The following is a 15,509-nucleotide window of genomic DNA, read 5'->3' as shown; positions in this document are numbered from 1 at the left end:
AGACATTTACAAAAGCTTTTACCCAGTCTGTGGCTTGCCTTTTTACTTGCGTGAATGTCTCTTGAAAAGCAAAATTTTTTATTTGATGAAACACAGCTTGATCTTTTCCTTTTATATTTTGTGGCTTCTGTGTCCTATTTCAGGAATCTTCACCAAATCCACGGTCGCCATGATTTTCTACCACACTTTCTTCTCGAAGGCTTCCACTTTGAGCTCGCACATTTAGGTTTATGATCTGTTTTAACTTGGTGTTAGCACGTGCTTTGAGGGAAACATCAGGGTTGATTTTCTTGCATACGGCTACCAATTGTCACAGCTTCGTTTGTTGGAAGATTATCCTTTCCTCAAGGGATTGCCTTGGCATTTTGGCGAAAATCGATCGTTGGGCCTGGCTGCAGGTCGGATAGAGTGAGCATCTGTCTCTGCTACTGAACGCAACTGTAAGAGCTGGATAGAATGCATGCAGCTACTATATGGGGCTCTGGAAAGGAAATAGTGGAGGATAGAAGAAACATAGCAGAATTTGAATGCACTGCAAAATGAGTGTGCCATTTAAAAAAAATTTTATTTATTCATTCATTACTATTCTTATTTTTTAAATTTACATCCAAATTAGCATATAGTGCAACAACGATTTCAGGAGTAGAACCCAGTGATTCATCCCCTGTGTACAACACCCAGTGCTCATCCCAACAAGCGTCTTCCTTAATGCCCCTTGCCCATTTAGCCCATCCCCCCACCCGCAACCCCTCCAGCAACAGAAGCTCCAGCAATGAGACCCTGCAAGAGACAAATCTGAGGAAGCAGACTCGTTTCTCCCCATTGCTGGAGCTGTGGTCCTGAGTGTGGTCAACCCTCATTGCTTTTTCCTCTCTGTCCTTCTGCCCCGTGGCTGCAGATGTGGACGTGTGAAAAAGAGTAGATTAATTCAAGTCCCAGCTTTCTGGCCAGAGGACTGAAAAGGGAGGCCCTGGAAATTTGAAAGTACTTAGAAAAGCACGGAGAGGGAGGGACTTTGAAAAGTGACCTCATAAAACTCTTTTGAATTCTAGGGTTTATCCCTTCCTCCCATTCCCATTCCCATCTCCCATCTGTGGGGGTGCAGATTTTTTCCTATCTAGTATATCTTTGAGAACTAATGTAATAAATAGGTCACCATCCAAGCTCCCACCACCTCCCAGGCTAACCAATACCACAAACCAGTGGACTGAGCACATGTGGTACATACTGGATTGTCATAGAAAAGACTCGGTAGAAGCCAAGACCATTCATTTGAGACCCTTCTTCTTTTTCTAAACTGGGCATTTACTCCTACAAATGTACCTCTAAGCGCTGCTTTGACTGCATCTCACACGTTGTGTTTTACTTTTCAACCATCTCAAAATACTTCCTAATTTCCCTTTTGATTTCTTCTTTGACCCACTGATTATTTAGAAGAGCATTATTGAGTTTCCAAATATCTTTCTGTAATTGATTTATCATTTAATTCTGTTGTGATCAGAGAACATACTTTAATATGATACGAATCCTTTTACATTTATTGAGACTTGTTTTACAACCCAGAATATGATCTATTTTGGTAAATATTCCATGTGCACTTGAAAAAACTTATGTTGCTCTTTTTGGATGGAATATTCCAGAAATGTCCATTAGGTCAACTTAGGTGATAAGAGAGTTTTCAAATCTATGTTCTAAGTGATTTTTGTTCAACCTGTTCTGGCAGTTATTGAGAGGGGATGTTCAAATCTGTGACTAATTGTACATTTGTCTATTTCTCCTCTCAGTTCTATTGGTTTTTATTCCATGTATCATAAAGCTATACAAGTAGGAGGACAAACATTTAAGATTGTTATTTCCTCCTTAGAAATGATCTCTGTACCATTTTGAAATTATTCTTTTCATCTTTGGTAAAATTCTTTGCTCTGAAATCTACTTTGATATTAGTATAGGCACTCTAGCTTTTTTTAGACTAATGTTAGTATGTCTTTTTCCACCCTCTTTGTAAAAACAAATTTGTATATTTACATTGGGTTTCACATAGGCAACATATAGTTGGGTTTTGCTTTTTAAGTTCAGTCTGATAATCTCTGCCTTTTTTAAAAAAAATTATTTATTTTTGAGAGACAGAGAGAGATAGAGCACAAGCAGGGGAGGAGCAGAGAGAGAGGGAGACACAGAATCCAAAGCAGGCCCCAGGCTCCGAGCTGCCAGCACAGAGCCCAACATGGGGCTCGAACTCATGGACTGCGAGATCAAGACCTGAGCCAAAGTCAGCCAGTCAACCAACTGAGCCACCCAGGCGCCCCAATCTCTGCCTTTTAATTGGAGTGTTTAGCCCTTTTACATTTAATGCAATTAAATATAATATTAATATATGGTTGAGTTTAAATCTATCTTACCATTTGTTTTTTAATTGTTTCTTCTGTTCTTTGTCCTCCCTTCTTTTTCCGGTTCTTTCTTTCTTTCTTTCTTTCTTTCTTTCTTTCTTTCTTTCAATGATGCCATTGTAGTTCCTTTGTTGGCTTATTTGTTATGACTCAGTTTTGTTTCTCTAGTGATGCTGCAAGGCTGATTGTTTACATTTGTAATTTGTCAAAGTTTAGGTCATGTTATATGATTTCACATATAGGGTAAGAATCAACCTCCTCCTGGCCTTTGTGGTATTGTTGTCATACATTCAACTTCTACCCAAGTTATAAACCACATGACTCATAGTTACTATTTTGGCTTTAAATTATTGATTATGTTTTAAAGAGATCAAAAATAAGAAGAAAAATACCCTTAATGGTTACCAACATATTTACTGTTCCTGGTGCTCTTTTTTCCTTTGGGTAGATCCAGGTTTCCAACAAGTACATTTTCCCTCTGCCTGAGTGACTTCCTTGAATACTTCTTGTAGACCTGCTGTGCTGCTTTTAATTTTCATATTGTCCCTTTTGCCTTTTTTTTTATTTCACCTTTCTTTTAAGAAATATTTTCACTGGGCATAAAATTCTAGTTTGCATGGGCTTGTTGTTGAGTACTTGAAAGATTTTGCTCCATTTATTTCTGGCTTTTGCAATATTTCCAACGAGTAATCTGCACCCATTGTTCTCATTGTTCTGTACACAATGTGTCTTTTCATCACAGACTATTTTTACGATTTTCTCTTTATCACTGGCTTTAAGCAATGTGATTATGCTGTGCCTTGCTGAAGTTTTTTCTTCATGTTTCTTATACTTGGGGTTCAATGGACTTCCTGGCCCTGTGGGTTAAAATTTTCATCAAATTTAGAAAGTTTTTTTTAGCTATTAGTTCTGATGTTTCTTTTATTCTGTCTCTCCTCTCCTTTGTAGACTACAATTACACATGTATTAGCATACTAGAAGCTGTCCCACAACTCACTGATGCTCTGTTCATTTTTTTCCCAGTCTTTTCCCCTATGTTTTAGTTTTGGATAGATTCTACCACTATGTCTTCACATTTACTAATCTTTTTTTCTCTGCCGTTTCTAATCAGCTACTAATCTTCCAGATCTCGACATGTTCAATCTTTCTTCTACTTTCTTGAACATCATTATTTAACAGCTTTAGGATACTTGTCTCTTACTGTTATCATCCATGCCTTTTCTTGTTCTGTTTCTGTTGATTGATTTTCCTCACCATGGGTTGTATTTTCCTGCTCCTTTGCATGTCGGGTAATTTTTTATGCCATATATTATGGTTTTTATTCTTGAATGTGCTGGATATTTTTATATTCCACAAGAATTCTTGAGTGGTTTTTTTTTTTTTTTTTCTGGGACACAGTTAAGTGACTTGGAAACCATTTTTCCCACTGGCGCACGTTTTTAATCTTTGTTAGATGGTATCGGGGCAGCCTTTAGTCTGGAGCTGATTTTACCCACTCTTGAGGCAATAAATACCCTTCTGTGTACTCTCCTCGGTGTCCTTTGAATTGTGAGGTCTTACCATTCCAGCTGGTGAAAACTCTAGGTATTTCTGTTTGAGCTCTAGGGATTATTTCATCTAAATTCATGGGGGAGGATGGCATCCTTGCACATGTGTGCTGAGCAGTCCTCCATTGAAGACTGGAGTGGTACCATCTTGAGATATCTCTGTGCATTCTCTCCTCACTGGTATTCTGCTTTGCAAACTCCAGTCATTGTGCACCCTTGAACTCCTAACTCCATGCCTCGGCTCATGGACACTGCCAAATTCCACCTGGCTTCTACCTCCCTGCACTGGTCTCTAGCAGTAAGCTGGGACAATTGCAGAGAAGCCCTGTTTGTTTTCCCCTCCTCAGGGAAGCTGTCCTGTGCTGCCTGATGTGAACATCAGAAAACCGTTGTTTCTCATGCTTTGTCTGGGTTTGTAGTTGTTCCAAGGGGGAGGATAAATCTGATCCTTGTTACTACTTTTTTGCAAGAAGCAGAAACCTGGGGCCCCTGGGTGACTCAGTTAAGCGTCCGACTTTAGCTCAGGTCATGATCTCACGGTTCGTGAGTTTGAGCCCCGTGTCGGGCTCTGCGCTGACAGCTCAGAGCTTCGAGCCTGTTTTGGTCCTGTGTCTCCCTCTCTGTCTGCCCCTGCCCTGCTTGTGCTGTGTCTTTCTCTCAAAAATAAAATAAACATTAAAAAAATTTTTTTAAGGAAGCAGAAATCTTCTTATAGCATTGTGAGGTAGGTTTTGGCTCCCCTTTAACTAGCCAAGAAACTGAGGCTCAGGGAGACAATCCCATGATCACACAGCGGGGATGTGAGAATGCTGAATCCATACAACAGATGCCTTGGCTTGGAGCCTTGTGTTTTCCTAACGCTTCCCCATGCTAATAACTCTCAAGAAATTGACGAGGGATGGGCACGAGGAACCAAAGTTCAACTATGAGAGTTATTGTTGAACAAGTCTCTGTTTGGACCAAAAGTAGTCAACCCAATGGATCCCCCTGAAGATTTAGGGAATGTGATGGACTCTCTTCCCAGAAAATCGTGTGTATATATTGCTAATTTTGCATACGACTTTAGGAACTCTTTGACCCCACTGTGGCAGAGATGGCTGGGAGTTTATTCAATATCTACTTCTTTCTTTCTAAGAGCACTCCAGTCTCATTTGTAAGCAGCAATATACCAGTTCAAATAAAACACGATTTCCCAGGCTTTCTTGGAGTTTGAAGGGGCCAGCAGAAACTACGGGGAAGATCTTGCCGGCAAAAGTCTTAAGTAGGAATGAACCAGCTGGCATACACACATTTTTTTTTTTTTTTTTTAAATTTTGTTTTCAACATTTTTTATTTATTTTTGGGACAGAGAGAGACAGAGCATGAACGGGGGAGGGGCAGAGAGAGAGGGAGACACAGAATCGGAAACAGGCTCCAGGCTCCGAGCCATCAGCCCAGAGCCTGACGCGGGGCTCGAACTCACGGACCGCGAGATCGTGACCTGGCTGAAGTCGGACGCTTAACCGACTGCGCCACCCAGGCGCCCCTACACACATTTGCTCTTGCATTTACCCTTTCTTCCTGTTCAGAAAGACTTCCTGAAGTTGGGGGTGAAAGAGGGTCTGTCCTGAGACCATGATGACAAGAACCTCGGGCTGCAGATGGTGGGAACTGAGTGGGGGTGGAGGCACGGGCCCTGAGGAGTCCTGGATCCTGGACCAGGTATTTCCAGCATTCTTATGTGAGAGAGAAATGAATTCTATTTATCTAAACCCTTGCAAGGTGGTCCCATCTCACCAAACCTCTTAAGGAGAGCAAAGACTTTGTCCTCTTCACTGTAACTTGCGTGGAGAGAAGTATAGGACCAGAAGTATGGGGGGGATGTTGTAAATGACAATGATAGACGATGATACATGGAAAGTAAAACACAACATTATCATTCATCAACATTGAAACATGAAGAAACTGACCAAGTTGGTCCCAGCAGAGAGTAAGAGCTTGCAGAAATGGCACATGGGAGAGGTTGGCCATGAGATGATGCAGGCAACTGGGACTCAGGCTCCAGATCCTTCTAGCTCTGCCAAGAGCTTCCTCTCTGAACCCAAGTTTCCATCAGATAAAAAGGACTATGGTTTTCAACCGTCCAAGCTTTTCAACCTTGACTCTCTCCTTAGCTCTCACATGATGAGTCCAACGACTTTATTATAGACTTACCTTATCTCTGTAAAGGTACATGGAGATTTTAAGACACCCCGTCCTTAGCAAGAGGAAGTCAGACTTGTATCCCTTGACCCTGTAGGTCAGCCTCCTTTCCCACTGATGACTGGAAACCACTTCTCTGGGTAGGACTGCAGGATCCCCTGGAGGCAAAGGATACAGTCCATTTATATGCATGGAGGCATTCCAGGTCTAGGGAACCTGGAAGGTTTGCTCATTTAGGGAACATGCAGCCACTCAGTATGTTCGCCGAGAGGCAGCAAAGCCCACTGCTAACAGGCAGATGGACCAACATGGCTTCAAATGTTATCACCAAGGCTCGGGGTCTCCCGATGCAGCACAGGGGTGATGGCAGCATCTTCCTGAGAGGAAGTAGGATCATAAAGATGAGGGAATTAAAGTACTCATGATGCCACGCTTTTGGCACAGTGGTTGGGGCACAGAGGGCTCTGCATGCTGACTGTTGGAATGCTGTGTGCCCGGCAGTGTGCTCAGGGAGTGGAGGGAGGAGGGATTAGGCTCACATTCCTGAATGCCTTTACCATGCTGGCCAGTGTGCTCAGTACGTCATAGCCCCCACCTTTGAAACTCTTAAAGCTTATCAGGAAGATCTTTGTATTTCATCCCATTTCATTTTTCACTATATCTCTGCCAACTAGGATTTATTACTTCCATTTTCATTTTTTATGAAATGAGGACATTGGCTGGGAGAGGTGAAGTCACTTGCCCAAGGTCACATAATTGTTCAGTTGCAGGGCCAGGTCTGGGTGGCCCTGACATGGTGTGGTCCTTGCCTTTGGTGACTTACCCATCCATTTAGTTGGATAAGAACAGCCCAAACCGTATGAGGTCCTACAGAACGTGCTACTTTGTAATGAAGATATGTGAATGTTCTGGAATACAGATTGGAGGAGTCTGGGAAGTCTCATTGTCAGAAAAAACAAAAAGGAGGAGGAGGAAGACATTCTAAGAAGATCTTCACGAGCAAAGTCATAGAGATGGAATTTAGCCTAGGGTATTAAGAAGCTATGGAAAGATGGGGCACCTGGGTGGCTCAGTCGGTTGAGCATCCGACTTCGGCTCAGGTCACGATCTTGCGGTCTGTGAGTTCGAGCCCCGCGTCGGGCTCTGTGCTGACAGCTCGGAGCCTGGAGCCTGCTTGGGATTCTGGGTCTCCCTCTCTCTCTGCCCCTTGCCCCACTCACACTCTGTCTCTCTCTGTCTCAAAAATAAATAAACATTAAAAAAATTAAAAAAAAAAAGAAGCTATGGAAAGAGATGAGACTGGTTAGGTGTGAAGAATCCAGATTTTGGAGGTCCAGAATAATGGACTACAGAGCTTTCAAGAGTTTAGCTTAGTCTCTTAACCACTGGATGTTTTTAAGCATGAGAACATTGTGACGCCTGTAGGGGGTTTGCAGACCACCCAGCAGTGTGTGCAAGATGAACGGCATAGGACAAGTGGTAGATAGGTGGGATCCAGGAGCAGGAACGAGCAAACAAGAGAAGCAAGTTGCATTGAAAGGATGAAACAGGGATAAAGTAGTGAGGAGGAATGGAAAAAGGAGGAGTTCATAAGGGGTAAAAACATCAGGGAGCCTGAGAAGGTCTTTGCTATGAGGGTTCTGGTGTGCTTCCTTTGCATGAAACATTGGAGAACTTTCTTTGGAGTCTAAAGATTAGGGCAGCAAAGGGGAGAAGGAACAATGTGGCGTGGTGCCCAAGGGAGGGCCGGGAAGTGGGGATCAGTTTTGGGTCGGAAGCTGATTTCGTTGTTTAACAGCCCTCCAGTCTTGGTCAAAGCTCTGGTGGCTTCAGTTTCCATACCTATAAATTAGAAGAAGTAAAAAAAAAAAAGTAGTATGTAGTTCTTACCTTATAGGATTGATGTGGGGTTTAACAAGAATGTAAAGTGGTTGGAGGGGCGCCTGGGTGGCTCAGTCAGTTGAGCATCTGACTTCGGCTCAGGTTCACGATCTCACAGTTGGTGGGTTGGAGCCCCGTGTTGGGCTCTGTGCTGACAGCTCGGAGCCTGGAGCCTGCTTCGGATTCTGTACCTCCGTCTCTCTCTCTCTCTGCCCCTTCCCCCACTTGCACCCTGTGTGTCTCTCTCTCTCTCTCAAAAATAAATAAACATAAAAAAAAGAAGCACAACACCAGAGCCTAACGGTGATAAGTGCTCAATGATGGCAATTGCTATTATCAATCACCATCATCATAACCTCCATAATTATCACCGTCACCACCATCACCAATGTTATCGCCATCACCATCAGTAGTAGACGAGCTCTGGGAGGATCCCTAGTCCAACAGTTCTTCTTGTACAAAAGGGGAAACAGACCCAGAAACTGGTCCAAGGTCATGCAGTGAGTTAATGGCAGGGCCGGCACTGGAACCGGAAGCTCCTGGTCCCTGCTCCTGACGCCAGGCCATGTGACAAATGTGTTGAGCAACAGACGTTCTTCACGGGAGAGATGATTCTCTCCTCTTCTGAGTGTCCCTGACTCTTCCTTGTGTCCTGATTCCATAGTCTTCTGTCTGTCGCATCCAGACCCTTAACTTAACCAGGCAGCAAACGTGAGGCTGTTTCCAACACACGAATTTTTTTTTTTTTTTTAGTAGAGAGAAATTTTTAGTGGAAAGAAGTGTTTGAAAATGAAGCAAAGAAATGAAGACAACGCTGGGGCCATTTTTCTTGGGAGCCTCCTTGATTCAGAAGCTGAAGTTCTCACGTAGGTGGAAGAGGAAGCTAGGGCAATGGCAACTCCTGCAGAAAATTCTGCGATGCGTGCTCTTAAAATTCTTACAACACTCTCAAAGAACTCCTACAGAATTCCTGAGCACGTTGTACGGGACGTCTGCAGGGGCTCCTCATGGAATGTTTTGTAAACCCTCTGGAAGTACGGCTGTTCTTGGGTGGCTCCGGGGGGGGTGCCTCCTTCTCACGGAACTTGAGAAGTCTCGCGGCACGGCATAGAAGACCCGTGGAACTCTCGATGCATTCTCACGAAGCGCCCCCCGCCCCAGGGTTGCCACGGGATTCGTGGTGAATTCTCACAGAAATATCCTGGAATTCCTACTTGCAACGCTCCCTGGGCTTCCGGGGAATTCTTCACTAACTCTTCAGGCATGCTAATAAAATTCCCAAGCAACGTTCGCAGAAGTTGCATTAAATTATCTTAGAAACCGCAGAGAGCACTTGGAGAAATCTTGCAGAGTTTCCTGGGAACAAAACTAAGCTGGAGGCTCTCCAAACCATCGACGACAAGACAGGTCCAATCCGCAGGGGACTCTGTCAGAGGATGCTCAGGACAGGGAAAGCGACGGGGGCTGCTTTTCCGGATTTGATGAGGAGGCAGGTAGAGGATGTGTCCCCAGCTGCATTTTCTGACTTAAGCAGCAGGAGAGAAGAAGCTGATGTGTAAGCAAGATGGGGCACAGATCTGGATTTTTCTCATTCTGCATGTTTCCATCCCTCCTCGAGTTGTCACACGCCAAAGGCGTCTCCGCCCAGGGACCCAGCCGTAGCTGAATGGAATGTCCCCATAATGTCCTTCCTATTATTACCCAGCCCCCACCCCCTCTCGGAGCCTCGCGGTAACCGTGCCTGCTCTTCAAACCATTAGTGAAGCCCGAGCCAGTGAAGGGCCTTGGATGTTGGTGTATAATGGGTGCCGTCTATCGACGTCGCGTGATTCTTTCCAAGGTGGGGTACGGAGACACGCAGGCCACGACTTCACCGAGCCCTCCCCAGAGCCTGCTGCTTCGGGACAATACCCTGAGTTTTGCAGGCCGGCCTCCACAGAGACTGGATCCCAAGGGGCTCGGCACGGGGGACAGCTGTCACATAAAGGGATGCCCAGGGAGGTCAGCGGGGCACCCAGACAGCACTACCCAGCCTTCAACACGGAGGCATCTGCCACTGCCTGGCCCACTCCGAGCCAGCCTGGCCCCATCCCAAACCGGGGGCCTGGGAGCTGAGGCCCAGCAAGCTGGCCTGCTGGCCTGCACGCCCAGTTGGCTGAGCGGCCCTGCGTGTGCTCTTTGCTGGGCTGACTCCGGCTAGTTCCCGGGGTCCCAGCTCAGGACAGCTGCTCCCTAGGGAAATCCCAGGCGAGGCCTGTTCCCCCTGCTTTATGCTCTCATGACACCTGCCATGTGCCACAATACTGGGTAATAAAGCGTGGGAGGGATTGTTTAGAGCCCGGGCTCCCGGCGGGGGCAGACCCTGCCTGTTTCACTGCCAAGATGGGGCCCGGCACACCTGGGTGTCCACTGGACGTTGAACGAATAAATGACACACATCCATATCAGTAGTAGTCCCAGATACCGGGGCAGCTCTGTGCCCTGTTTTATGCTTCATTGTCCACATCTCATTGGCCAGAACTGGCCCTCTCGGCCACCTCGAGCTGCCAGGGAGCCGGGGAAGCGTCTACCCCATCTCTGCAGTCTCTGTGGTGGGGGATGGGCCAGCAAGACAGACATACGGCTGGGGGGCCCCCGGCCAGTGACCGCCTGAGGCCCAAGAAAGACCCTGAAGGGGGTGAGCACGACTCCCGGGTTTGCCAGCAGGTGCTCTGAGCCTGGCCTCTCCTCCTTCGAAAGAGGAGAAGGAGGCACCCGGGCTCAGTCGGTTGAGCGTCCGGCTCTCGGTTTCAGCTCAGGGCATGATCTCAAGGTTTGTGGGTTCGAGCCCCACGTCGGGCATTCCAGAGCCTGCTTGGGATTCTCTTTCTCTCCCTCTCTCTCTCTGCCCCTCCCCCACTCGCTTGTGCATGCTCTCTCTCTCTCTCTCTCTCTCAAAATAAATACATAAACTCAAAAAAAAGAAAGAAAGAGGAGGGAAGTGATGCGCCTTAAGGACCGTTGCCGGGTCCTAGCCAGGCACCGACAGATTCACCGCAGCTGCTCCAGACTTTCCCCGTCCAACCGCCTTCCTGATTGCGACCACGCCCACAGGCCGCCTGGACTTGATTTACTTAACAATTTTCTTTCAATTGCCTCACCTTTTAAAAACTTTAATCTCATCCCGAGCAATAACATTGATGAAATCACAGCTTGGGTGCGTGTGTGGCAAAGACCAACGTCTCCTTCACAAAAGCGACTCTTTCTCCCTGTAGAAAACCCCGGATCTCTTCGCCGGGCCATAGGCCGCTGAGAATAAAAACTTCCTGACCTGGCCTTTCAGCTGGATGTGGTTTTATGACTTGTCCCGGTCAATGGGATATAAGCAGAAGGTGTGAGTTAAAACAGAGGAATGTATCTTTTTCCTTTCCTAGTCTGCTTCCTGCCTGGAATGTAGACGTGATGGCTGGAGCTGTGGCAACTAAATTAGACCTGGAGGTGCCTCTGAGACTAGAAGTCCTGCAGAGTAAAAAGATGGAGGGAGGTGGGGGCCTCGATCTCGTGGAGTGCCTTGCAAGCCCTTGACTTTCACCAACGGAGAAGTACACATTTTTCTTCTTGAGCCCCTGGTTTGTTGTTGGTTGTCAATGGCAGTGAAGGCTGTTCTGAACTAATGTGATGTGTTGGAACTAGTTTTACATAAATGCCTAAGTATTAACATTTTATTTTTTAATGTTTATTTATATTTAGAGAGAGAGCACACGTGAGCCAGGGAGAGGCAGACAGAAAGAGAGAGAGAGAAAGAGAGAGAGAGAAGCCCAAGCAGGCTCCACACTGCACAGAGCCCGATGTGGAGCTCAGACTCGTCAACTGTGAGATCATGACCTGAGCCGAGATCAAGAGCCAGACGCTTAACCCGCGGAGCCACCCAGGAGCCCACTATTAACATTTTATTTATTTATTTATTTATTTATTTAATTAATTAATTTTTTTAACGTTTATTTATTTTTGAGACAGAGAGAGACAGAGCATGAACAGGGGAGGGGCAGAGAGAGAGGGAGACACAGAATCTGAAACAGGCTCCAGGCTCTGAGCTGTCAGCACAGAGCCCAACGCGGGGCTCGAACTCACGGACCGTGAGATCATGACCTGAGGTGAAGTCAGACGCTTAACCGACCAAGCCACCCAGGCACCCCTAACTATTAACATTTTAAAAGGTCCGTGACGGGGCGCCTGGGTGGCTCAGTCAGTTAAGCGTCTGACTTCGCCTCAGGTCATGATCTCACAGTTCGTGAGTTCGAGCCCCGCGTTGGGCTCTGTGCTGACAGCTCAGAGCCTGGAGCCTGCTTCACATTCTGTGTCTCCCTCTCTCTCTGCCCCTCCCCTGCTCATGCTCTGTCTCTCTCTGTCTCAAAAATAAATAAACATTTTAAAAAAATAATAAAAAAATAAAATAAAAGGTCCGTGACCCCTGATATTATCCTGGCTGCCCACGGTGGAATACTACCAGACCTCAGGAAATGCTGACGTCGTGCACGAGAAAAAACCTGGAAATCTCTAAAGCGTTCCTCAGATGTCCCTGGTGCATTTGGTCTTGCCCAGGACCCAACACTTCTCTGGATGGTGATAACAAAAGAAAGGGGGTAGGGGGCCTTGACAACGCAAAGTGTGAACCCACGGCCCCTCCGCTTCCCTCCCAGCAAGACACAGGGCAACTCATCTCCTTTCCCCGATCTGGCAAGAACCTCAGAATCGACCCTGAAATGAATACTGAAGGGATTGCCCCCCAAAGCCAAGAGCCATGGGTTCCGGTTTCCTCGACTCTTGGCTCCCCGTGTGACCTTGGACACAGTCGTTGATTCAAGTGAAATTAAAGCCCTCACTTCGACTCTTCAAATATCTCGTGGCCCCTTGGGTGCTAACGCTCTGTGCGGGGCTCTTTGAGGAGATCACCACCTGCTTGCAGGTGGGCTCAGCCCTGGGAACTCAAGAGAGGATGTGGAACCCGGACCTGGACTCCGAAGGTAGAATCTTCATCTGGGTTCCCAGAAGCTGTCCCTGAGAGCAGGATTTCAGGGGCGGGGTTTACTCGGGAGGCGATCCTGGAAAGTACCCATCTTAACCTTTCTGTGCCTTAGTTCCCTAATCTATAAAACAGACGTAATAATAGCACACACACACACACACACACCCCAAAAAAACGCATCAGGCTGCTGTGAGTTATTAGTTATGGGTGTGCTGGAGCCACTCATGAGAACAGTTCTGTGGGTCTCTTCCCAACACTCCGCTGATGACATGATGCTGGTAGCCTGAGTCAGCAAGGTGGGGGTGAACGTATTTACACCATGGAAATCGGCAAATGCTACTGATCAGGGGCTTTCCCCAGGGAGCCCCTGGGTTGCTAAATATCGACCATTGTGCCACCAATTACCGTCCCGAATCGACACAAGACAGTGATCAGTGGCGATGGTCCCTGTGCTTCGTCCAGGGCAGTGAGGTTTACCTGGACCCCAGGCCTGGGGGGACCAAGGACACATTTACAGCAGCTCCACACGCCTTCCGCTCCGGGGCCCGGAAAACCCGTTCAGCTTCTTTGAACCTCAGTTCTTTCTAACGGGATGAGCCCGTTCCTGTGCAAAAGCAGGTTGGTTCTTTGCTGCTGGCCAGACGTCACGGCTTCTGTTCAAAAGCAGCAATAGGGCGAGCAGACGATGGCTTTGGGTCCCCGTTCTAGCTGCCTGGCCATTGAAGTCAGCCACCGCTCTCCAGCCTCGTGACTTTGGACAAGTCGCTTGGCCCCTCTGTGCTCGAGTTTCCTCATCTGTGAAACGACAGTAGCATCAGAAAGATGCCTGGCGTGTATGCTTGACCTCCGGACAAGACAAGTTTGAATTGTGTGGGTCCTATTTCCACGCGGAGTTTTTGTGAAGAACGTAGTACAGTCCTGTAAATGTATTTTCTCTTCTGTATGACTTCCTCTCTTTTGAAGTTTGTTTATTTATTTCTTTAAATATGTTTAAATATTTATTTACTTTTTAAGAGAGAGAGAGAGAGAGAGAGAGAGCATGAGTTGGGGAGGGGCAGACAGAGGGAGAGGGAGACACAGAGTCCGAAGCAGGCTTCAGGCTCCCAGCTCTCAGCACAGAGCCGGATGTGGGGCTCAAAGTCACGAACCGCGACATCATGACCTGAGCCGAAACCAAAAGTCGGATGCTTGACCGACTGAGCCACCCAGGCGTCCCTCTGTATGGTTTTCTTAATAGCATTTTCAATTCTCCACCTTACTTTATTGTGAGAATACAGTACTTAATACATACAACAAAGTACATGTTGATCGACTGTTTCTGCTCTCGGTAAGGCTTCTGTCATTAGTAGTTACGTTTTTGCAGAGTCAAAAGTTACACACAGACTTTTGACTAGGTGGGGGGGGTGGTGTCAGGACCCCTAACGCTTGCACTGATCAAGGGCCGAGCGTAGTACGCTCAGTAAAGGTCACGACCACCAACACGACACATCGCCGACACCAACCACCAACGGTGCCCTCGCCTCCGCGCACGTGTCACTGTTTCTATTTCACCTGTCCACACGGTCGCTCGACAAACTGTATCCAACAAGATCCTTTACAGCCGTTTGGAAGATGCACGGCCGAGGGGCAGACTGTTGGCGGTCTAGCCAAGGTCGCAGTGCTAGTTGGTGTGGGAGCTGGGGAGCCTCGGTCCCTTGCACCCCCCGCCCCACACTCAGGCTGCCTCCGCTTCAGAAGTCAGTGGCTCTGACAATTGCACTTTCTTTTCCCTTTCCAAAGAGGGATCAGCCTTGGAGGCCCTTTGAAAGAGCTGTGATTACATCTTCATTTGTGGGTAATGGGATTAGCGCGGCCCATGGCAGAGCCCCTTGGCGCAGCAGGGATTGGTAGGCACTACCCACAGTGCTGATAGCCGGGAAGATTTGCTCCAAGCTGCCCAGCCCCTCAGCGCTGCCAGGCTCCAGACGGGGGGGGGGGGGGGGGGGGGGGGGGGCGGGGGGGGGGGCGGGGGGCATGGATACAGGGACCGGAAAATGGAATTAGCTGCATCCCAATGCACAGAGGACTGGCTGCCTTGTCCAGCCCAGACTCCTGCAGTAATCAAGGATCTCTGGGCCCAGAGACGCCAGGATAATGATGACAAGATGAAGGGTGTGTGTGTGTGTGTGTGTGTGCGCGTGTGTGTGTGTGCGTTGAGTGCAGGTGTCTGTTTGTGACTTCAGCCTTCAGATATCCTATCCAGGAGGGCTCTCCCAGACCAAGAGAGGCAGGAAGAAACTAGGGCAAGAACAGAGGGAGCCGGAGACCAGAGCCCGGTGACCCAGCTACGTCCAGCTCTCAACAGACCTACTGTGCGCAGGTAAGAACTTACTGGGTTGCACACCACAGTGCGCCTTCCTCATAAGCTAGCTCTGCACCCAGAGCCCTGCCTGTGTTAACCTCGTGCAATTCTGTAAAAAACCAATTTTTTTTTACATTTATTTATTTTTTGAGAGACATAGGGAGACA

This window comes from Panthera leo, chromosome B1, assembly GCF_018350215.1.
Source record: "Panthera leo isolate Ple1 chromosome B1, P.leo_Ple1_pat1.1, whole genome shotgun sequence".
NCBI lineage: Eukaryota > Metazoa > Chordata > Mammalia > Carnivora > Felidae > Panthera > Panthera leo.
This window is presented reverse-complemented; position numbering follows the sequence as displayed.